Genomic DNA, 26,598 nt, shown 5'->3' with positions numbered 1-26,598 from the left:
GAATCGCCTCTGGTGAATAGGCTGTCAAGGTTTCGGTCTGATTAAGACAGTAAAACACAAATAATTGTCGAAGTTACTAATTTATGACGTTTTCTTTGCACCCAGTGCATCGATGTATTACAAGTAATTACACTCTAGCCCCTAAACCTAGTTACAAAAATCCGAATAAGAATCATTGACATAAAATGAGGATATTCCGGCTCTTGCCACCCAAAACTTTGAGACGAAGTTATAGCAACTTCCGGGGTCACTCGCAGAACACAACAGCTAGTATCCTTCCTGGTAGTGTAACCGAAACCTGGCAAGAACGCAGAACATGTTTGACAACTCTGTGACCGACGATGGCACAGAACTCTCGAACTAAATTCACCTGATATTATCGTGTCATTTTAACCGAATATTGTGAGGATTTTCTCTTGAGATGTGATATAAGGATATCAGTTAACCCTTTTGGGTCAACGAAAGTCATTCCACACGAGAAATACAACTACCGTCGTCTCTTATGTTGGATTTATCTGCCTTAGCGGCTACTGGGCCAATAAGGAAGTCGAAGATACCGCACCTTTTCGACAGCTCCTAGCAGCGTGCTTGCCACTCAGGTGCATGGTGCTTTCGTTCGCCTTTCGAGACTCGCTGAAAGCCAGGTTTTTATTTCTTTTGTAGCACCGCTATAAGCAGACAGATAGGAATTCAATAAGCGAATCTTAAGACAACGCTCGAGCAAAATTCTACTTGCTACTTTCAGTATCCCACAGTGTCAGAGCGGAAACGTCATGGTACTGCAAAATTCATAATTCCACTTTTTTCTGCCGGCATATTTTTCGTTATTCTGAATACATAATTTTATCTATGAACTGCCACATATTCATAATACTTGAGTATGATACAGGACATGACGTAAATACAGACCTTCTCGAAGTCAGAAGTCGGTAATATCCTACTAATTTGTGTTAAAGTAGGTACAATCGGCTTACAGACACTTAATTCTTTATTAAGATAGACTGCCGTCGTAATGTTTTTATAGTAAATTTAATTTAATTTGTATTAGTACAGTGAATACTTTAATTGCATTTTCCATTAGATTATGGAACACAATAGTAGCCATCAAAAAGAAATTAATCAACAACAGCATATTCTTTCACAATATGTTAAACAATCTGATAATGCTGAAGTAGTTTACAAATTCTATGCCTGTAGAAACCTACTGGTTCTAACGATGTCATTTAACCAGTGTAGTTTGAAGAGAATTTTCGTCAAGAAATGAGTTGCCTTGGCGGTTGATCGATCAGGAGCAGGAAAGGTAAAATTCGACCAGAGGAACAAATGCCTGAGAGATGACTTCGCTATCAATCTCCTGGATAGTTTTGTTTCTCAAATCAAAAGAGTGCGTAATCATGCAGTAGCACACGTGATGTAGTTTTGTCGGTCGATTTTCTTGCACTGCGACCAAAAGATGTCTCAATTGTTTGCAACAAAATCCAGCTGTGATGGACAAATTCTTTGGAAAGAATTCGTAGAGCAAAAAACACTTTTGGAGCTATCAGATGGAAAATATTAGGTTCACACCACTCTTTGCTCGAGTTTAGGTCTTTTGGTAGGACCCAGCCTTTCATTTCTTCTTAGGAAATTAACGATAAAGGCATCATAACTCGTCACCAGCAACAGTATTGCAGAGGAATGCTCAATGAGCGGCCTGATGACGTTCAAGCAAAACTGCGATAATAGTCACACTGTTGATTTTTGTTGTTTCGAATCAGAGCGTGCAGTACTCCTACACTAAACTTCTGAACCTTGCCTGTTGAATGCAAATGTCGCATGATGGTTAAATGGTATTCCATGACTTGTATCAGTAGTCGAGACTTCCTTAATTCATGACAGAACGATCTTTGTTAAAACAAGAATATCTTTTCTTGGCGTATTTTTCCCAAAAGCATTCGCGTTACACACAGTTCAAATCCTTAGAGCTGCCTCCTCTGCATTCAGCCCACTGTTATACCAAAAGTAAATATTGTGTTGCAGATGTGATGCCTTTCCCCACTTGCGACCCAATTTTACAACGCTTAACCGTAGTTCATGATTATCAAGTGTGTGATCTCCATTCTTTAACTGCAAGATGATAACTAGAACTTCAGATTCGAAAATGACAGCTGACACATACACTGGCAGCGTCGCGCCGCGCTCACCTGGGCGGCGCCGGATTTCAGGAGGCGGGTGGCGTCTGGCCTGTGGGCTGGCCCGCAGCCGGTGCAGCGCGAGCGAACGCCGGAGCTGGAGCGTCAGCCACTGTGGTCGCGGCGCAGCCACCAGTTGTCCTGCGGAACTGTTTCTGCAAGTACTTGCTATTACTAGTGGGTAGACTGCGAAGCGAATTATGTCAGATGTTCAATAGGACTCGGAACTTTAGACGACGGCCGAAATGTGGTTTAAAAGAAAAAAAAAAAGAGAGAGAGATACATTCGGACGCGCACTCGCGACTACAAATTTAGAATGCACTACGCTTACCAATTTTTTCTTCACTCTAATTTTGTTCGCTTTTGTTCGTTGCATCTGCTCGGGACGAACGTCGTGAGACATCCGTTTAAGTCCGTTGGTTATTGATTAACTCAGTTTTTTTATTACAGAGGGCAGCTAACCCTATGATTGAACATGCTGAGCTACCGTGCCGGCTCCACTGGACCACGGGCTCACTCACACAACACGACAACATCTCAGAAGTAGCCAAAACTTCCTCCTGACACTTCAGCATCTTACAGTGTTGCCAGATTGTGCAGATGGTCGGACTTAGCGTTGTCAGTGGCGGTCGGTTTTATTGGCCACCTTAAGTGAACGACTCGGACTTAGTCTCTGCGGCGGCCATCCGGCGGTCAGTTTTTATGTCTAACTGTAAAATGCTTGCGAAGTAAGCATATGGATGTAAATGTACCTACTAAGATATCAGTTGATCCATTTATAGCGACACAAAACTTGTTAAATGATAAGCCAGCCGGAGTGGCCGTGCGGTTCTGGGCGCTACAGTCTGGAACCGAGCGACCGCTACGGTCGCAGGTTCGAATCCTGCCTCGGGCATGGATGTGTGTGATGTCCTTAGGTTAGTTAGGTTTAATTAGTTCTAAGTTCTAGGCGACTAATGACATCAGAAGTTGAGTCGCATAGTGCTCAGAGCCATTTGAACCATTTTTTTGTTAAATGATAAATCAAAATACAGTGCTTCTGATTTTCATTCTCTCGCTGTAGAAACCTCTGCATTAGCCTCTAATTTTCTCATTGCAGTTAATTTGTGGGACATTTGTGAGATGTTGTAATATGTTTGCCCAGAATAGTTAGAAGAAACTGCGTGGAGCTCACTTCTCAACTCACCTTTCGGCACAGTATCACTTCCCAACTGTGTTCTCCAGCCCTTGATATAAAGCACTTGAATCCACCTGATTTCAACAAGTAAGTTGCCAAGTTACAGACCCCTGTTAATCCTTTCGAATCCACACCACACTCTGAAAACACTGTTACATTAGTTAGAAGCATGGCAAGTAGAGAACTATCATGGGAAAAATAGCACACTAACGCACAGGAGGAAATTCACAACCATGCTAAGTATATGCGGTCTGCACACAGAAATTCAGTAGCATAACGCCTACTATTCATCGATATCCAATGACGGTCCATAAGTAGTACTCTATACATGTGATAATATCCTTTACCACGTTTGTATGATCACCACCCTAGAAATAATACCAAGTAGCGGTGGTCGAGTCTTTCTGGACAGCACAGCATCTCACACTCTCTGACGGAGTAAAACTAAGAACTGTAAACGTCACCTGGTAGAGAAGTCAATAGACCGCATCTCGTGGTCGTGCGGTAGCGTTCTCGCTTCCCACGCCCGGGTTCCCGGGTTCGATTCCCGGCGGGGTCAGGGATTTTCTCTGCCTCGTGATGGCTGGGTGTTGTGTGCTGTCCTTCGGTTAGTTAGGTTTAAGTAGTTCTAAGTTCTAGGGGACTGCTGACCATAGATGTTAAGTCCCATAGTGCTCAGAGCCAGAGAAGTCAATAAGATTTTACCGATCAATAAGATTTTCCGATATGTTAGGAAATGAATACCGTCTGCATGTTAACATTGACTATATATGATGATCCCATTAAATATAGATGGGAGCAGGCAGCCAGTGATCAATATTGCTTCCACGAGCCTGCACTGGAGGAAGATTATACCGAATATCAGTCACAAGGGTGGCGTTCTTCTGTTGTTGTTTGATACATTTTGTTTTTGCTATAACACACCCAAGCAGTGTATGACTGCAAATGTGTACATTCTGGTTTTCTACCATAGCTTCGAGGTCCATGTCGGCTGCTAAAATAACAATTAACACGTTTCGATCCACTGGCTTTGACTGAAAGCTGGTCATCACATGGAATAAATTATGCTGCTGCAGCTTTCACAACACCCAGAATGATTCAAATAAAAGACAGAGGCTGTGTTTCATAATGACAAAAAGTGTCAAGACATCACACGATGTTGATGCTAGGAAAGTCTGCGGCATTGTGGAGCATTTCCAGTCAGCTGTCCATAAGTCATGACCTCTACATTTAATGTCATCTTCGACAGTGATGGGGCAGCACATGTCTTGAGGTCCTGTCTCGACTGATTCCTCATATTGCAGTCATATACATGATCGCTGTCTGGTTGTTGGGCATCACCGGAAGGTATTGCTCCCACCGAGACTTTCTCTCCACCTCAAACAACAGAAGTCAATGAATCATTACACGGTAATCAACAGTGTACCAGTGGATGAATGGGATGCAAAACACAGCGTCGATATAGGGCGATGTACTGTATAAAGCACCGTAGAGGATAGTGCGATCAGTTTTAGCAATTTTATTAGCTGCCACGTCTGCATTCTTCCCAATTTCTATATCATCGCTTCTCCCTGCCAATTTGCGAGTAACATGTACTGGATTGCGAATGTAGACAGATGACTGTGCAGTAATCCATTCATTGTTAATTCTCGAACATATACACTAAAGTATACCAGACAGTTATGCAGTTATGAAACTGAAGTCTCAGTTTCTGGTTGGGCACTATGTAAATGATCTATTGCGTAGTGGTCATGGCTCCATGTCGGAGACCACAGAGATCGCGGAGTCACAGGACCTGACCGGTTCGTGGTAGCCCGGCAGCGGGCTGCGCCTTAATCCGGAAATGGCCTTTCATTCCGCTTGCGCCACAACTCAACCTCTATCGTCATATTTAACGCACGTGGTGATGACCTTCATTCTACACTTATTATCAATCATTCCATACTGACCATAGTTCAACCACACAGACGTCACACTTAAAATAGTTCTTCAGACTCATATTGTTACTACGATTCCAAATTCGCATGTGGTGTACGATGTTAACAATACGTCTCGTGGTCCCAGCTGATCTGGCCAGTCGGCTGTGAGACACACTAGTCATCTCAATATGTATGCCCCCTCAATGTAGGTGAAATTGTCTCGCAAACTCAGTAACTCAATAGTGTCGCCTATAACATCGCGGAATGATCTGACAGGACAACATGGAACAAGTGTCACTACAATTGTACGTGAGTAATTCAATATAGATGGAAAACTGAGTGAATATAAACCACTACCTTTAAAACTACATAGACAATCTGTGCAATTAAGAGTCATCTAAACCTAGTTTCCTTAGTGATTATTCCCTCTCAACGTAGGAGGGAGTTTCTCACAAACTCTATCCACCGTAGACCACAAGTCCCTTACACGATAATACTCAGAAAATATCTCTCAACAGCCTCCGAAATTTTGTCGGTCAAGTTCTGATTCACCACGTATACATCGAAGTTCGTCAAGCAAACCTCTTTATAGTACGTACTCCAACGTATAACCGCGTACAATGCCTATTAATAGTAAATGCCAGTATCTTACCACTATGTTTAAAGCAATACATGGATCTTACTGGTATATCTGCAATAGCTTCTTCTCTTTCCAGTTGCTGGTCTATACGAGTATTCATTCGTAATGGCTGTTATTTTCACAATATACCACTGTTTTCGTTCCTTGCGCCGGCCGCGGTGGCCGTGCGGTTCTAGGCGCTCCAGTCCGGAGCCGCGCTGCTGCTACGGTCGCAGGTTCGAATCCTGCCTCGGGCATGGGTGTGTGTGATGTCCTTAGGTTGGTTAGGTTTAAGTAGTTCTAAGTTCTAGGTGACTGATGACCTCAGAAGTTAAGTCCCATAGTGCTCAGAGCCATTTGAAACATTTTGAACCAACATGAATTACACCATATGTTTGTGACTATTAACATCGCCACCTATCACAAAGCGAAAAAGTGTTCCAACTAAAACATTCATATTTCTTTACGTACTCCACGAATATGTAATAAAAAATGTTGGTTCCTATTTTAAAAAACGCAGTTGAGATCCGTTTGACCTATGGCAGCGCCATCTAGCGGGACAACCATAGCGCCATCTGGTTTCCCCCTTCAAGATAGACAAGTTTCGTTCTTTGTAGTTTTTTCGTTTGACGCTTATTTCGTGAGACATAGAAGAAGAAACGACACCCCAGGGGCATGCAAAATAAAGACTTAGTGTATTCTATCCAGCAGCCCAGCACAGGCTAAGTTCCTTTGCCACCTACTTCAAAGAAGAGGTGGTGGATGGATGACTTAGGTTAGTGGAGGTACTCCAATTGACCTTTTTTCCCACTATAATTATCCCACCATTTTCTGGGGGAGAGCTGGGGAGGAATGGTGGGATGGGAGGGGGTTAGGTTATTGAAGGTAGCCTTGTTGACCTATTTGGTAGCCCAGTTGACCTATTTTACGGCCAAAATTTAAACTTCCAGCCATGACCTCATTGCGATATTGCCAAATCTATCGCCACGATCTGGGAACCGCCATCTTGAATAAATTGGGCAACAATGTAATGTGGGGCTGCAGCAACCTTACTCTACTACTCTTACCTTCAGTGCTTTCCAAAACTGTTGAATCCGCTGTAAATGATAGGGCAGAGACTATGCATCGCCCATATTCTCGTATGTGGAGTATCGATCCATGTAGAAGTTTTTCGTGTGCTTGTTGAACGACGAGGTACTACTGGCTTCATCCACGCTTTGTTCATTTGCACATTCAGATGAAGAATAATCATTGCCTGTAGCATTAGTCTAATGCAGTTTGTTGAAAACATGGGTAATGAGTCTGATTGTGAAATCCTCTGCCACAGTGGTCGTCAAACTGGACCTGAATCAAGTAGGGTCGCCTGCAATTCTCAGCTGTATTTTATACTGATATGTATACAGCAACCAACATCCAAATCGGAAATCGTCGACTAGTTTTCCCGTTTGGTAGCAAACAAAAATGCATAGAGGCAGTAGTTATTTGACCTTCAATGTTATTTAATATTCATATATTTGGCCATGGGCAAAGTGAAGCTAATCGCTTACCACAGAGGAAGAGGGGTAAGTATCACAGCCACTGTCACTTCAGAGGATGCGAGAGGTGGAATGCTTCATTGTCTGTTTTTCAGTACTGACAACTCGGAGGCATGAGGGACTCTTACTGATGATATGGTATAAATGTTGACACAGAAGTAGCTTGAATTTGTAATGCGCAATACAGAGACGCTCATCTTCAAGTGGGGCACATTTTTGTAGCAACAAGTGTGAAATTAAATCGAGTCTTTAGTAGTACAACGCAATGCATAGAAGACTGATGTTTGAAATATTTAGTAAACATTTCAGGTAGTGTCTCATACTGCATAGTCAATTTAAATATAAGTATAACTACTGTTATTAATCAATTAATCATCGTCTCACACCACCACTTCGGCAGGCAATTACTGTGTCACAACTTTGAGGTTGCTGAAAGTGGCAGCAACTTGAAACAGAAGTGTTCCGATCTGTACTTTGAGGCAGCAGCAGCTTATCACCCCATTACCTAATAATTCAGTTCAATTTATTATCATCCATTTTATCATATACATGACATAGGAATTGTCATGTAGAAAGAGAGAGAGAGAGAAAGAGAGAGAGAGAGAGAAAGAGAGAGAGAGAGCATGATATATATTTTTAACAATTGAGGGAAATAACGTTTTCTTAATTACACTGTAACATTTTCTTAGTTACGATTTACTTGTTTTGTCTTCTTTTTACATGCAAGATGAAAAAAATTACAAGGTTTATACAAAATGAATCCATTAAGGGAAATAACATTTCTTAATTTCACTTTAACATTTTCTTAATTACACTTTATATGTTTTGTCTTCTTTTTACACGCAAGTTGAAAAAACGGAGGTTTATGTAGAAAAATCAACAGATGATAGCTCTCTTTTGGAGCTCAAAACAACATTTTTTAATGGCACCTAAATTCCCCCAAAATATACTACCATATCTTAGATTATTATGTATGTAAGAGTAGTAGCCACATAGTACTGTTCCAAAATTGTAGTTTCCTTTAGGTTTTCTTAATATATAACAGTATTTACTAAGCTTTTTATTCAAGAGTTCAACATGTTTTTCCCATTTTAAGTTATTGTCCAGCCATACACCTAAAAATTTTGTAAAAGAAGTTTTATCTACCAGACATTTATAATTCAGTAATTGCCCTTTGACCATTCAGCTGCCTCATTCATTGTTGAAGTTCTTGTAGGTCAGCTTCGCTAACTCCCTTGATAAAAAGGCTCGTAGCATCTGCAGAAATAACACATTCTTCTGTTACTAGGTGGTTAGAAAAATCATAAATAAAAACTAAGAAGAGCAGAGAGCCTAGAACAGGACCCTGGGGTACACCACAGTTGACTTTCAGATATGTACTCCATAGCAATACGGTTTCTGTAGCAAAATATCGTAGCCAATGCGGTCAAATGCCTTGGATAGATCTAAAAATATTCCACAGTTTAAGTCCTCATTATCCATTGCCGTTAAAACCTGTTCCAAGAAGTGATATACAGCTGTTTCTGTAGAGCTATTTTTACTGAACCCATTCTGTGCATTGGTTAGAATTTTTAATTTGTTTAGGAAACTCAACAGCCTCTCATATATAATCATCTCAATTACTTCAGCAAAACTTAACAGTTGTGACAATGGTTTGTAATTTTGTATGGTATATGGACACTCTTTTTTATAAAGTGGCTTTGTTGTTGATTTTTTTATGTGCAGAAGGGAATTCACCAGTTATAAATGATGTACTAATAAAATCAACTAGTTCAGTTATTATTTTGTTTGCATTATGTTTTATGACTTTATCAGGAATACCATCACATCCATAGAACATATTATTTTTCAGCTCATTAATTGCATTTCTTACTTCTGAATGTGTAACTGGGTACAAAAACATTGTATTTTCATTAATGGGAACTTTTGGCTTACTACTTTTTGAGTTCCCCATGGTCCTGGTAAGATTTTGAGCACTGTTAATGTAGATGTCATTGAATGTATTGACAACACATCAAGGGACTTCAACACCTTTTCCTCCCTTTTTATGATGAGATTATTGTTTGTCACTTTGGATGTACCAATGTCATGGTTTATGACCATCCAAACTGATTTGGTTTTATTACTGCCTCTTCACATAATTAAATCATTGTTCAGTTGTTTTGCTGCATGATTAACATTTCTATAGACTTTTTTGTAGCATATAAGATATGGCTTTAATCTAAAAAGCTGGTACACTCCACATCTAAGTAGAATAGGAATCATAATGATACTCTATCATGAAAGGTCCAAGCACAATAATGCTCAGTAGAAAATGTACATGAAAGTGGAAAATATTTACAGGTCTGAAATCAAGGCAGCTAAGAGCAAAGCAAGTGATACATATATACTGAACTCAGTAAATAAACGCAAAGCTGCATGGGAAATTACTAAAACAGAAACTAACTGTGATGATAAAATATACCAGACACCAATTCCACCTGATATTCTAATGCGCATTTTGTCAGTCCTCAATCAGATAATAGCATAATGGAGAATGTGAGTAAATCAGAGGCACTGTTGCCAGAAATGAAAAGTAAGGAGATGGACAGCTAGAGCGTTATTATGGTCTCTCAAATTATGTTATTAAATATACCAAAATCAAATTGTAGCACCACTGTAGTTAAACCAGTACATAAGAAAGGAGATGTAGCATCACCAGATAACCATCGACCAATATCACTTATACCCATAATATCAAAAATGATAGAATACTGCATGAGTAAACAGATGAGTCAATATTTTGAACATAATGATATACTCACCTCCTCACAATTTGGTTTCAGATCCAGCCTTTTTACAGCCAAAACAGCTGAGAGTATGGTAGCAAAAATATACAATTGTTTTGAAAACAAAGATATTATCTGTGTAACACTATTGGATCTCAGGAAAGCTTTTGATATGGTCTCCCACAATATTCTCATAAAAAAATCTATCACTATGGAGTGATAGAGAATGCTCCTTCCTTAATGCAGTCATATTTGGACAGTAGAAAACAATTAGTTAAGGTAAATAATCAAATGTCAGAATGTCTCTCAGTTGTAAAGGGTGTACCTCAAGGATCTGTTGTTGGACCCTTTCTTTTCATTATTTACATAAATGATTTACCTGCAATTGTGTCATGTGATGCAGTGCTATATGCTGATGAGACAACACTCATCACATGTGATACAAATCTTGAAAATGTGCAACACAGCAATGCAGTGGCATTGGAGAGGTGCACTACTTGGTTTGCAGTAAATGTGCTACAGAAGAATGATAGTAAAACTGAAGCTATTGTCAGTCATGATAACAAAACAGTAAAATTATTAGGATTTCTTATACATAAAAAGCTCATCTGAGATACCCACACAGGGAAGATATGTGGCAAATTGGACATGCTATATGTATTCTGAACAATCTGAAAAGTAGTTGTCAGTAAAGAACTTCTGTTACATGCATGTTTTGCATTCTGTCATTCGCACCTGAGTTATGGAATACTATTATGTGGTAATTCCATAGGCTCAAAGTTAGTGTTTAAATGGCAAAAGAAAGCCACAAGGTGCATAGCAGAACGTAGCCCATATGAATCATGTGGAGATTATTTTAAGAAACTAAATATAATGACAATAGCTGACCTGTATATTTACAACTACCATGTCTTCGTTAAGGAGCATCTGAGTAAATTTCACTTAAGGAGAACAGTTCATGACCACAACGTAAGAAGTGGACATACAATTAATATGCCACATGCTATGCTTGCAGAAACATAACAGCTACAAATATCTTGGTCTTATATACTTCAACAAATTACCTGAAAATACGTACACAGTGACAGTAAATAAATTTAAAACTAGTCTTTCAAGGTGGATCAAAAGTAAAGTAACTGACTCTGCTCAAGAGTTCCTTCGGTATGTGACAAATGGCCCAGTCTCCATATCAGAATGAACTATAAATAAAATGCAAACTATACATATGCCACACTGTGCAACTATTCTATTACTCTTCCAAGTACTTATTATTAATTATATGTTTGATTATGGTTTTGTCATTCACTGAACTATGTGGTTCATTGATCTTGTAATTGATCTATTAGGAAACTTTTTGTTGCTATTGACATTTGCACAAATACGTATTGTATCCATCTTGGACTATTATATTGTAGTTAATAATATTTGTCATGTTGAAGTTCATATTATTATTATTGTTATTATTATGATGTTAATACAGACGACACCAGTTGCATGTAAACATGCTCAACGGTGAAATAAAACATTTGTATTTGTATTTGAAATCGAGAGGTGGAAATGTCATAGTGCTAGTGCGGTCGAATAGACCGAAACAACATGGCGCTAAAAATGACAGTGAAAGTGTTGAGCGCGTAACGGTTCGAGTTCTTGCACATTTTCGCCAGAAATAAATATGCTGTGTGTATCAATTCTGAAATATTTCGTCTCTCAGAATGCTGTTGTCATTCGAAATATTTCCATAAGTGATCCTAAATTTCTACAAAACAACATCTATTATGACAGCTATTCCCTGCTAAACACATTAAGTAATTAATTAATGGTACCAATTAACTGTGGTTAAAGAGTTCTTGTCTAGATTCCAAAAGTATGTTACTGTTTTTAGGATTTTAATTGCTGACTATTAGACGTTCTTGGGCCATCAAACTGATTTTCCCTTGTATCAATATTTTATCCTCATATTTCAGTTCATTTACATGTTTATTGAGCCCATAGACAACATACATTGTACATATCAAGCGAAATTCGTATCAGAAGCATAACTAGGATATGTCAAATTATTATTTGTGCATCAATATTCTAGGCCTATACAATTTTAATTACGATTTTGCTTAAAGCAACTATGCAATACGTGTATAAATTCTGTATGGTGTAAGAATTTTTCACATTTTTATGAACAGGTTTTGGTTTTGTGTTAGTGGCATCTCAGTTTTGTACATAAATTATTTGTCTTACGCTGTAGTATGGATAAAATCTTTTATACTGTAATAACAGGTTTCTACATAGATGTTTTGAAAATATTTTTATTGTTTATCTCTCACAAGTTTGAAAGGAGTTTTCCTAGGTCTTTTGGACATACATATGATGGCTTTTTGTATTGTTGTCTGTGGGCTCATGGAAAAAGTAACAATTCCTTGTGTCGCAGTTTTTTTGGAGTTTTGAGAACATATTTTAATTTTGTCCAGCCTCAAAGTTCGAGGGTGTTCATGCTTCATAATATTTAAGAGCTGTAAATGCTGGCCTTTATGATTTTCTCCATTTAAGGCTGGCTGTCATTTCTATTGCTCTCTTTTACATTTTGAGTCTGTTAATGTTTGATTTGAAGGTGCCTCCCCATGAAATTGTTGTAAATTACTGTAGAATGAATTAGTTCATGGTATATCATTTTTATAATATTTGTGTCTAGGTACCTGAGTTTATGAGGGAGTTACAGGTTAAAAATGAGTTATCCACATATATATTCTATGTGCTTATCAAATTTAGTTTCATTTACAATGGAATTTTAAGCTCTTTGCTCATGCTTGCAGAATATAAGTAATACTGATTTAAAAGGACCTGCCTTTTTGCAAAAACAACTTTTTTTAATATTCAAACATGTCTCGCCTCAATTGTGACATTCTCAGTGATTTTTTTTCATGAAATACATACATTCAGATTTTAAGTAGGTTAGGAATATGTTACAGCAGAGTTTTGTTCTTTAAGTTACATTTGTATTGTGCCCTGTTTAATACTGTGTGCTCCTGTGATTGCAAACAAAAGTCAATCACAAATCAAAATTAATATGCCATGACATCTGCAGTATGAGGTGTTAGGCCAAGGTCTGAACTGAATTTTTGTTTAGAATACAACCTGTAAACTATATTTTCCTATAATATAAATCCATATGCCCCTGTTTTAGGCTTATCATTGTTGGCACTTACTTACTTTCACTCCTACTAAAAAATGTACAGTACAAATGTAATTTAAAAAACAATCAAATTAATACTGAGGATGTTGCAACTGTAGTGAAACATGTTTTAGTATTAAAGACAGTTGTTTTCTTGCAAAAAGGTGGACCCTCTTAATTCGTTATGAATACATGTTCACTGATTATTATATCACAGAATTTTGTGTTCTTGGTGTTGTCTGCTATGCATACATCTATACAAATGTTGCTATCATTGTTGCATTTATTTAGTCTGAAATTTAATTACAATTCACTGAAGGAAACACAGAAAGGTGAAAACGCGAGGCTTATCATATTAGCCAATGTTAAATCTATTTTCATTCTTTGTCAGTTAACTTAGGCATATTCTCAGCGAAAGGAAATGTAATAACACTAATATCAGGCTGGAGCTACATTCAGATATTTGTTAAGTTAAAATTGTCATAGGTTTCAGATGTTCACTTTTTTGGTTGGAGTTCTGTCACCACAACCAAGAATTTCAGTTGTAGTACACCTTTTGACTTATTGTCTGCTGAGTATAGTACCATTGTGCGCATTCCAGTAAAGAGTTGAGGCTGGCCCAATTGTGATGTGAACTTCCCTAACTTGCCCTGTTAATCAAACTGACATGGTTTGTAAGGAGGGGACAGCTTTTTATAATTTGCATTTTATTCATTATTATTTTATATTCTTTTCCTTCAGTAGGTCCTAATTCCATTAACAAGCTAATTTTTGACCCATTGTTTCATAACTGTTCTTGAGCATATCCCAGTGCTTTTCTAGTTTATACTATTTACTGTACTGGTATTTATTTACAAGAAGCCCCATTACATTTTTTGCAATACTGTGAGTGTGTGGAGGGTGAAACCTAGTGCCAGCACATAGCCTACTCCTTGCGAATAACAGCAAGGCGGCCGCCAAACTAAACATCCCCATCGATGGATAGATCATCGTCAACACATGCCCTCACTTCATACTGTGGAGAGGTTTGGTATTTAAACCAGACATTGGCACAAACTCTGGTGATCAGGAGCTTTATGCCACCACGTCTCCTCTCCTTGCCAGCCCAATACTGATAATGAAATGTTTTCCACCATCAGGATTCAAACTGGCTTACCCCTGGGTCGAATGCCACCTCACAAGCATGTGTTAGCGACCTCGGCCACAGAGGTGGGTTCCGTACCACCCCCACTCTCATCTCTCTCTCTCTCTCTCTGTCTCTCTCTCTCTCTCTCTCTCTCTCATTAATGAATGAAACAGCTTCTGCGTTTACTAATTTAGTAGACTCTTAAACAAGTGACCTTACAGTTCCAGGAAGGAGAAGACATGGAATAACGGAACCGTGGGCTAGCAGTTTGCGACCATATGGAGAACTCCAAATGGGGTGCTCAAAGAGTAAGTTACTAAGTTAGTTTTTAGGTAATGACTGAGCAGCAAATTGGTTTCCTGGAACCTCTGCCAAACACACTTTCCCAGATAACACATGTGACCTCTAGCAATCTTGAATGCATATTGCGCGAAAGCTTTATGACACCTGGTGTTCACATTTTGCAGTTACAATGAACCTCCTGTATTGACCACAAAATATTTATTATATTTCTTCCGCACATGTTTTGGCATTTTGCAATTGACTGAGGAAAAGGACACCCAGTACTAAATATCGCGTCCCACTAAGAATCAGGTAAGAGTAAGTAGGACCCATTACTTTTTATTGCCAGTGTTCTGTTCGTCTGACAGTGGCAAAATGCTGAAACGTGTAAGGAAGAAATAAAATGAATATTTTGTAGTCGAGACAAGAATTTCATGGTATGTGCCTCTTGGTGCATTTATACCAACATGGTCCCCCCTCCCCACTCGAAGTAGTTAATAATGATGATTTCAAAACTTTTTCCATTGCATAATGATTGTTTATTGTTCATTTATTTTTCGCTGCAAGTTGTTTTTCTTTCATGTTGAGTTGTGTATCGTCTTTCAGCCAAAGAGAAAGTTCTTGTATTGAATGGGAATACTAGAAACTAATTAATTAAACGCTTTTTCAGTCAATTTGTTACAAAAATAAAATGCATGTCAGTAATTACGTATCATGCTGTACATCATTTATGTTATATGCCACATATGACGTGGAATGAGACAGTTTGCTGATTGTTAAACAGATGCTTTATTTAAATATGGCAACAGGCTGAGTATTTACATGCTTTTTTATTACATATATTCAGCTGATTTGAGGTTGTACAAAACAATTCCCTCTCCTCTGCCAACTTCTTCATCTCTGAGTAGCATTTGCAGCCAGTGTGATGAAGTATTTGTTGTGTGTATTACTGTATCTGTCTTGCCTGAAAATTTTGGGGGTTTGAAGAATATGTGCCATCGTATTCTTTGAAGTGTGATGACTTACGTTATGTGGATGGTATTTGGGAAATTTTGGTTTGGGTACATCATTTGTAAATGTCAGTCATGGTCGTCCTCCCCCCCCCCCCCCGGCTCCCAAGAAAATAGTGTGCGATTCTGATACTGGATGTCATCAGAAATTTTGGCTCTGGTGCCAGACTTACCTGTAGTGTATCCCAAGATATAGGTTAGGTTGGCAGGCAATAATTTGCTTGTGAGTTGGCGAAGCCAATAAATATGACTGTGAAATAATGGTTGTGGTAACAGATTGAGCTGTAGCTTAACCTGGTATTTATATTTGCACCATATTACATACACTTTATTATATGTGATGCACTTTTTATTATAAAACAAAAGTGAGTAAATGGGAATATGGAAGCGTCCGATTCTACCCCTGTGCTTTGACTCATGACATCATCAATATGGCGGAAATGGCTATTCTAAACATCTCCAATACGGCGCCTATGATATCACTACATACACATGGCAATAAATACGAAAATACATATAAATAAGACAACAAATTTAAAACATCTCCCTCCAAAAATACAATAAAACTAACGGGACAACCGCGGGAAAATGGGGGTTTTAGGGAGGCCGACAAGGTAAATATAACACTAAAAAAGACACACCACGATCCCAAAACACACAAGATCACGAACAAAAGAAAAATTGCAGAATCTATGGGTTTGGGACACTTCCCTTGACCTATATATGTCAACAGCAGCTGACGAACAAAACACCAACACCTAAAGCAAAAACTATGGAAATTGGAATCAGACATTTCCCTTGACCACAACTGACGATACCAAAACACCTATAGCTACATATAAAAATACGAAAATAGGAATCGATCATTTCCCTTGACCTATATAGGTCAACTATAACTACTGATACGAAACAACTAATACCTACAAATACGAAAACCAAAACCAAAACCACAGCTCCTCAATATTTAAAAACTCAACAGCCCTACGTAAATTAAAACACATTCAATACACAAAACATTACAACTCGAGAAAAATAGACCCAAAAAAACAATTACTTACCACCAACAAATTTTGGCCAGCCATCGCACACACACACACACACACACACACACACACAGAGACGACGCCATCAAACACAACAAAACAACATCTACAAACACAACCAACTCAAAGTCCACGCCGTAATGACGTCACACAGCTGACGTCACACAGCACAACACACTTACGTCATGGGTCAAAGCTGATGGGTGGAATCGGACGCTTCCGTTAACCTGAGAAAACCTATACTACATATGGGACAAGTATCCAATGATTTATGCAGTTCATATTATGAACATATAATAATAATTTTTATTTGTCCATAGTAACTTTTAGGTCTTGGACAGCATCGATATCATACCATACATGTAATATACTATTATTTATAGATTTACCACCACTAATATACTGCAGTATGCAAAAGTACAACTGTTTGTAATGGAGCTCAGAAAGATTTGAGTGAGTGTAAACATTTGTTAGTTGACAACTGTTTCAACTCACCCTTAAGATGATTTCCATGGAGTTGCTTTATATTTTTGGTAACCTATTACAGAATTGACTTTCAGCTTTAAGTGCACTGTATTTGAAGCTCTTTTATTACTAAGTACCATATGATGAGCCCCTCTGTTTTGTGTTTTGTAATTATGAATGTCTATATTCAGTACACTTATTTCATCAGCCTCTGTTACAAACATAACAATGTTCAAGACGTACAAGGAATACGCAATCAGTAAATTATAATTGTTGAAGTACCGTGGAACCTCACTTAACTTGCACTTCCCATAACATGTAATTTGTATAACAAGCAAAACAAATTGTAAAAAACTGACTCGCTTAATCAACGATGCCACTCTTTGGCAAGTTCGTGCTGGGCTACCACGGGGTCCAGCCTTTGCAGCGTCTTTTACCTTCCATCTTCATGTCTATCCTCTTGGTGTTCCTTTTCCTCTTCCTTGGGGAACAAGTCTGGACTATTTTTGGAAATTTATTCTGAATTTTTGGTAGTTAATATCAAAATACGGTCCACTGTTTTTCATTCCATTTTTCTTTCTTCATTCACCTTCTCCTATCCTTCCTCTGCTTAGGTTTTTAAGGTTCCTCTTTTTCTTCTGATTCCCTGTGCGCTCCTGAAGGCTGGCGCACAGGTCTGATGCGTAGCAGGTGACTGCGTAACACATAATTTCCAGCCTCGATTCAAGAGGTAGGGTTCGCACGTATCCCCCGTACAGGCCACGTTCAGGGAGGGGTGATTGCGTGAGCTGCTACCTGCCAAAATTGCCGATCAGTCCATCGGTTAGGTGCTCAGGGGGTGCGACCTGTGGTGTGAACAGTCACCTAAGGTGGGTGCGCCCCCTTCTAATGGGGCCTCCAGTTGGAAGGCGCATGCCATGGCAATCAGGGGGGATTTTCTGGCATTGAGCCGATCATCTTCACGGTCAACGTCTACGAAATATAAACAGAATCAGGCTAACAATTCAAACACCCTCCCAGCTGGACCACGGTTCCTCGTAGTTTTAAATACTGAAGATGGTCAATCTTTCGCTGTGGTGAATCTGTTTATTGTTCAGAAAGGTGTTGATAAAGGTGTTGATGCAATTTCTGGCCCTGTGAAATCCTGCTCTCGTTTATGCTGTGGCACTATACTTTTGGACACAATTTCTTATTCTCAAGCACAACTGTTTGCAGCTTCGCTCCTCCATGGCCATCCTGTTCGTGTTGAGGCCTATCGAAACCTGAATTCTTCTGATGGTCTTATTAATCTAGGCTGCTCGATGGTCTGACTGAGGCAGAACTCCAAATGTACCTCTGTGATCAGGGTATCATCGCAGTCCATCAGGTGATGAAAAAAGTAGATGCCTCCTTAGTGCCCACACGCACTCTCCTCTCACTTTTGATACAGCGATTCTTCTGTCAAAGATCAAAGCAGGTTATGATGTTATCACAGTCAGAACGTATGTTGTGAACCTGATGCGCTGCTACCAATGTCATCATTACAACCTCTATTGCGAGTCCTGTTGACATGCAGCAAAATGTGTAATCTGTGATAGGGATACTCACGACAGCGTTTGTCTGCCGCCTCCTCCCCCCTGTACCAACTACAGTGCTGACCATGTTGCCTCCTCCCGCGATTGTCCCTTGTATCTTGATGAATGGGCTTTCCAAGAGATCCAAGTGAAGGAAAAAGTGCCGTATCCAGTTGCTAGCAAGTTGTTGGCCAGTCAGAAACCCTGCGTTCTACTATCTGGCACCTACAGTACTGTTCTTGATACGTCTCAGTCCACGAAGGACATGGCCACACAGACATGTGACCTCAAATTCAACACCATTATTGTAAAATTACCCAGTGTCATGGTAGCTGTCTCCTCCTGCAGTTCGCAACTCACCACCGAACTTTCGCCTCATGGGGCAAAGTCACCAGCTACACAACCAGCGGGCCGGAAAGAACAGAAGGAAGACTCCCATGACAACTTCCTACATCCATCCAGCCAACCAACATCTGAGTCTTCATCTGCCAACTGCAAAGGCTCCAAGAAGACCAACAAAGGCAAGCAGTATTCTCCTAAGACGAGTGGGAGAGCCTCTTCAACGGTGTCGTCAGGTGATACCCTCACCCGTCCGACCACCGAGTCGCCGGTGCGCACAACCTACAATTTCTCTGCCCTGGAGTCTACAGGCCTACAGAAGAATGCTGACGCTACTGTAGACACCATGGAGCAGGATCCTCCTGCCTCTGTGCCCTGCAGCAGTGAGTCATTGAAGGCTGGCACTCGGCAGCTGCCGCAATGACGCCCTTTCATTTTTTCTCCACATGACTCTCCTCTAATGGAACGTTCACGGTCTTTGATCCAACAAAGAGGATTTACTGCTGTTCTTAGAATCGCAGTGTCAACTTGTTCTCTGCCTTCAGGAACCAAAATTGCATCCTCATGACTGCTTTGAGCTCTCGCATTTCTTCCCGGTCGGCTTTGATCTTCCCTCTGATGACGGCGTTCCATCTCATGGGGAGTAATGCTTCTCATATTGTATGATGTTCATAGTCAACCCATTTCCCTGACTACCCGGCTTCAAGCTGTTGCAGTTCACCTTTTCCTCCCTCACTTGACCTTTTCCCTTTGTACCGTTTCCATCCCGTCCGTCATTTGATGTCACCAGGGCAGACTTCCTCCAGCTTTTTGGGCAGCTACCTCACCCCCTTCTGAATCTCAGTGACTGTAATGTGCACCATTGCTTTCAGGTTTCTCCCAGAACTTGTTTGAGAGGTGCCCCGTTAGCTGACCTCTCAATCAACGTAACCTCTTCTATCTTAACTCAAGAGCACTCACGTTCCTTTCAGACATCACACACACACACACACGCACACACACACACACACACACACACACCTATTCCCATTTGGACCTATCCTTCTGCACTGCTTAGCTTTCCCATCGTCTCGAGTGGTCCGTTATCTCAGACACATGCTCGAGCGATCAATTCCTGTATGGTATCCGTTTGCTGACACCCAAATGGCAGCTTATCAAGGTCTCCAGTCGGGAGGCTTTACTTCTCCCTGGTGACCTTCGATAAACATTTTCCCAGTTGTGATGGCCAGGTAGAATATCTTACAAACGTTATCCTTACCGCCGCAGAACATTCCATTCCTCGCTTCCCTCTTTACCACGCCGTGTTGTCCTTGGTGGACTGAGGAATGCCGTGACGCAATTGGTGCTTGGAGACGTGCTCTCTGTGTTTTTAACTATCATCATACGATGGCAAAGTGCATTCATTATTAACAGTTGAATGCACAGTGTGTTGCATTCTTCAGGATAGCAAAAAAGCTAGGTGGATTTCATTCAATAGTTCATTTAACAGTTCCACTCCCTCTTCTGTTGTTTGGGCCATTCTCCAATGGCTCTCTGGGACCGAGATCCATTCCCCGTAGCAGACGATGTCATCATGGACCCTACTGCTATCTCCAACATCTTGGGCCTCCATTTTGCGGGCATTTCGAGTTCTTCTCACTATCACCCTGCCTCCCTCCATCGTAAACGAGTGGAAGGAGGCTCCGACGATACCCTTCTCTTCTGAGAATCATGAGTGCTATAATGTTTCCTTTACTATGAGGGAGCCAGGTCATGCTCTCACTTCATCCCGATCCTCAACCCCAGGGTCAGATGATGTTCACATTCACATGTCGTAGCATCTTTCTCTTGCAGCCAGGCACTTTCTGCTTGATACATACAACCGCATCAAGAAAGAGGGCATGTTTCACAGATGCTGGTCTGAAACCACTATCATACCCATACATAAGCCTGGTAAGGACAAACACGTTCCTTCTAGCTACTGCTCGATTTCTCTCACCAGCTGTGTTTGCAAGATGATGGAACGTATGATTCATGCCCGGCTGGTATGATGGTTCGAGTCTTGCAATTTACTAACCACTGCACAGTGTGGATTTTGAATATGGCGTTCTGCAGTTGACTGTCTCGCCACTTTGTCCACCCATATCATGAATGGTTTTCTGCAGAATTCCCAGACTGTGTGAGCGTTTTTCGATTTGCATAAAACCTATGACACCTGCTGGAGGACTGGCATCCTCTGTACTCTCTACAAGTGGGGCTTCAGAGGCTGCATGCCTTGTTTCCTTCAGGGGTTTTTAAAAAGACAAAGCTTTTCAGGTACATTTGTGTTCTGCCTTGTCGGACACCTTTATTCAGGAAAACGGTGCACCTCAGTTTTCCCTCTTCACTATTGCCATTAATTGTATAATGACCTGTCTTCCGCTGGGCATCACTGGATCCCTTTTCGTTCACAATTTTGCCATCTATTGAAGTTCTCCACGGACTTGCCTCATAGCGCAACATCTTCAGCGATGTCTCGATCATATTTATTCATGGAGGATCGACAATGGCTTCCTTTCTCCCACTGACAAAACCATTTATATGAATTTCTGGAGGCACAATTGGTTTCTTCCACGATCTTCTGTGTATTAAAACTATGAGATTCCTGGGGCTCATGCTTCAGAGGAAACTGTTTTAATCCTCCCAAGTGTCTTCCCTGGCAGCCCACTGTATGTGGTCCCTCAATGTCCTACGTGTCCTCAATGGTACTTCCTGGAGAGCAGATTGAACCACCCTCCTCCGTTTGTATCGGTCCTTTCTCCGTTTGGAACTAGGCTATAGGTGTTTAGTTTACCCATCTGCACATCAGTCTCTCTTACCCCGTCTCAATACTATACCCACACATGGCATCCGTTTGGCCACTGCCACCTTTCACACCAGCCCGGTTGAGTCTGTATGCAGAACGTGCCGAACCACCACTGTCGAATCGCCTTGACTCTCTCCTCAGCAGATACACGTGCCGTTTGTCTGCAATGCGTGGCCACCCATCCTATGCCTCCTTCTTCGATACCCCTTTGGTCGCCAGTGTGGGGTGTGTCCCTCTTCTCTGCTACCTCCTGGAGTTCGCTTTTGGCTCTTGCTCTTGCAACTTAACTTCACTCTACCTGCAACTTTCCCAGTGAGTGTGAATCCTTTACCACCTTGGATTCGTACGGCGGGCCGTGTTCACCTTGGCTTTCATTCGCTTCCTGAGGACACTACTTCAGCCTCGCTCTATTGCCTTCAGTTACTTGACCTTCGCATGGAATTTCATGATAGTACCTTTGTGTACACTGATGGCTCTCGGATTGACTGTGGTATCGGGTGTGCCTTCATCATTGGTGCCGACATTTTTTGGTATCAGCTTTCTGAACACTGCTCAGTATTTACAGCAGAGCTCTTTGCCCTTTATCAGGCCACACTGTACATCCGTCAACACAGGCTTTTCAATTGCGTCATCTGCTCATACACTCTTAGTGCCATTCAGAGCCTCTGTGTGCTGTACAGCGTCCATCCGTTAGTGCAACGGGTCCGTGAAAGCTGTCATTTGTTCACACATGATGGAGCCACTGTGATGTTTATGTGGGTTCAAAAATGGTTCAAATGGCTCTGAGCACTATGCGACTTAACTTCTGAAGTCATCAGTCGCCTAGAACTTAGAACTAATTAAACCTAACTAACCTAAGTACATCACACACATCCATTCCCGAGGCAGGATTAGAACCTGCGACCGTAGCGGTCGTTCGGTTCCAGACTGTAGCGCCCAGAACCGCACGGCCACTCCGGCCGGCTTATGTGGGTTCCTGGCCACTCCCGTCTGACAGGAAACGAGGCCCCTTACGCTGCTGTCAAGATTGTATTCCTCGTACATCAGCCTGCTAGTTCTTACATTCCCTCCGAGATTTCTGTGTTGCCATATGCTGCAGGTGGTGTCACTTTGTCATCACCACTGGACCTTCCTTCATGGGAACAAGCTCTGGGTTATCAAGCCTCTCCCAGTGGCTTGGATGACCTCTCGGCCCCCTCACTGCCAGGAAGTCATTTTAACTAGGTTTCGTATTGGCCACTATCTTTTTAGACATCGCCAATTGTTAAGTGGTACTCCCCCACCACTTTGAGCACATTGCGATCAACTTTTATCGGTCTGCCATTTCCTGACAGAATGCCCTCTTCTTAACTACTTACATTCTCGTTTGTGTTTGGCATCTGAGTTATCGGCCATTTTAACCAATGATGCACGGTCTTTCGACTGCGTTTTACTTTTCATCCGCCGTAGCAATATGGCGAAGGTAATTTAATTTTTGATTCTGGACCTCTGTCTCTCTGTTTATATTTTGCAGACGTTTCTCCACGTCCATGTTTTCAGCTCTCTTCTCTTCCATCTATTGGGATTGACGTATAGTCATTTTTAACTGCTCTCTTTGCCTTCATGTTCTTCAGTTTTTAGATGGTCGTGTATAGCCCTAGTTGTTTTTGCGCCCTAAAACAAAGCGAAACAAATAAACAAACAGATCTGTTCATGAAAAAGATGCCAAAGCATACCTTCATAACAGCAGAGCAGAAAACTTTTGCCCAGTCACAAACCAGTGAAAGACTACGTCACACTGATATTCTGTGCCAATGGAAGTGGTGATTTGAAAATAAATCACTGCTTGTTACCATTCAGAAACTCTTCAAGTCTTCAAGAAGTGTAAAGTCCAGAAAAGAAGGTTAAATGTGAATTGGAGATCCAACAAGGCTTGGGTGACACATGATCTATTTTGTGATTGGATCAGTGGAAGTGTTTGGTGCTACAGTGAACAAATATTTGCTTGAGATAAATCTGCCATTCAATGTTTTGCTTGCTGTGGACAACACTCCTGTCCATTCTCCAGGTCTACAAGACCACCCCCTTAAAGAATTTCAGTTCATCAAGATCCAATTTCTGCCTCCCAGCACCACACTGTTACTCCAGCGTAAGGACCAGCAAATTATTTCTAAGGTTAAGAAGCTCTACACTGAAGCACTCTTTGAGCATTGCTTGGAGTTGACTGAAGCCACCAATCTCACTCTCAGAGGGATTTGGAAATATCACTTCAACATCATTGCCTACATCAAGATGATTGAAAAGGCATGGTATGGGGTTACCAAGAGAACTCTCACTTCTGCTTGGAAGAAGATTTGGCTGTAGCGCATTGTTGAATGTGACTTTGGGGCATTTGAGTTAGTACCTGTGGACTTTGTAGTCAACAAGACTGTGTCTTTGGCCAAGAGCATGGGACTAGAAGTGGATAACAATGATACCAGTGAGCTTGTGGAACATCACAGCCGAGAATTGACCACCAAAGAGTTTGTGGAGTTGCAGTGTGTTTCACAGCAGGACGTTTTGGAGGGAAGTTCTTTCAGAGGAGGGGGAGGGGGAGGATGCAGTAACAGCAAAGCAGCAATATTCTGACGCAGTGAGGGAAATATTGAAAGCTTGGAAATCGGTTGCATCATACATTGAAAATCATCACCCCAATAAAGCAATGGCTACACGTGCTAAAACTTTATTTGACAATAATGTTGTGTCGCGTTTTTGCCAAGTGTTGGAAGTGTCGGCAGAAACAAATTATATAGCAGGGTGTATACGACCCGGGACAACAGGGGAATCCGGGAAAATCCCGGGAATTTTTTCATCCGGGAGAGAACTGGGAAAAACCCAGGAATCTTTTACAATTCCGGGAATTTTTCATTGTTTTAGTTTTCAGTTAAATTTTTGTAATTTTGACTGGTAAGAACCGATTATCTAAAAAAGGATATTACTGTATCCCACTACTGCAGAATAATACTTCAACAGTAAAACATAAACGAGAGAAAAAAACGAAAATAACTTAAATTGCAAAAGAAATGAGGCATATACAACGACGACACACAGTGATCATGCAAGTGTCTGCCAACAGGAAAATGTGTCAAGGCTTTAGGAAGACTATGCAATGCTTCATAACAACAAATTGCTTCCGATGAGCGTGAAGTGACAACTGTTTACATTAGATTCGTTTTAGTAGTTACGAGCGGACTCATGCGCATGCGCAGTTTAGTCGCGTTTGAGTACTAGATTTTCTCGCTTCTGGCTACAGGAATGTGGCTGTTGGCTGTGCAAGCAGTCGCAGCAAGCAGCTAGATGCTACCGGGAAAAGGGAGCGCAAAATTCATGTTCTTGAGGAAAAAAAACTTTTTACACAAAGCGCCTAGCATCCAGCGCACGTTGATCTATCGATTATTCATATGAATTTGAAACGCTTCCCTGTTAGTTTTTGAACACATCTTAAATTGATTTCTGAATGAATCATAAGGTGATTTTTGAATGCGTTCATAGTGTATGTGATGTCTCTGTCAGGAGAATTCTCGTCGCATCTAGAAATGAACTTTCTGCAGACAAAAGGGGAAGCCGAACGGATGAATGCCAGTGCTGTCTGATTATGCAGTAGTAGTAGTAGTAGTAGTTTATTCATCCAGCGACAATGTACATTGTATGGATTTCGTCAAACAACGTAGTATAAAAAAAATAAGATAAGGGTGTACAGTTTCATTAATTAAAACTTCCGGGCTGAATTGCCGTGGACCATATACAAAGCTTCTTCTCTTTCCTGACGTTTCGTTGCCTACTGCGGTCAGCATCTTCCGAGGTGAGTCGCCGACTCACCTCGGATGGTGCTGCCCGCAGTAGGCAACGAAAGTCAGGTGAGTCGGCGACTCACCTCGGAAGATGCTGCCCGCAGTAGGCAACGAAACGTCAGGAAAGAGAAGAAGCTTTGTATATGGTCCACGGCAATTCAGCCCGGAAGTTTTAGTTAATGAAGACGCCGGCCGTGAAGGCTTACATGTTATGGTGTACAGTTTCCTACATAATACAACGGTTCATTGTACCCATCAGAATATTTTTGTCAAATCAACTTTGATCACTGTAATAATTTAAAAGTATGAGAAGGATCTTTTACAGGAAATACATTACAATTAATTAATTGATTTAACACTTTTGTTCAGGGCTTTTACATGAAATACATTACAAGTACATAATTGTTTTGTTCAGAAAAATTAACATTGAGGCTGGGGCAAACATTTGATTTATGGTACTATTAACGTATAGTAAACGAATGTAGTTACTTGCTACAAGGTTACGGAAGTTATTCGATTACATTATAATAGCAGTTGGTCATTAAGAATTTAAATATTACTTCCTTGAATGTAGATAATGTTTTTATTTCTTGTATCTGAGTTGAAAGTTTGTTGTACAAAATCGTACCCTGAATGTTGGTTTGTTTTTGTGTTAAAGCCTTGTTTACTCTTTTTTATGTGGATGTCATTGCACAGTATTGTATTGTGTGAGTGAAGATCTGAGTTGGTTTTGTAATTATCAATGTGCATTTTTATATTAACAACATTTCTTTTATACAGAGCATGGTAAGGGTA

This window comes from Schistocerca nitens, chromosome 6, assembly GCF_023898315.1.
Source record: "Schistocerca nitens isolate TAMUIC-IGC-003100 chromosome 6, iqSchNite1.1, whole genome shotgun sequence".
NCBI lineage: Eukaryota > Metazoa > Arthropoda > Insecta > Orthoptera > Acrididae > Schistocerca > Schistocerca nitens.
This window is presented reverse-complemented; position numbering follows the sequence as displayed.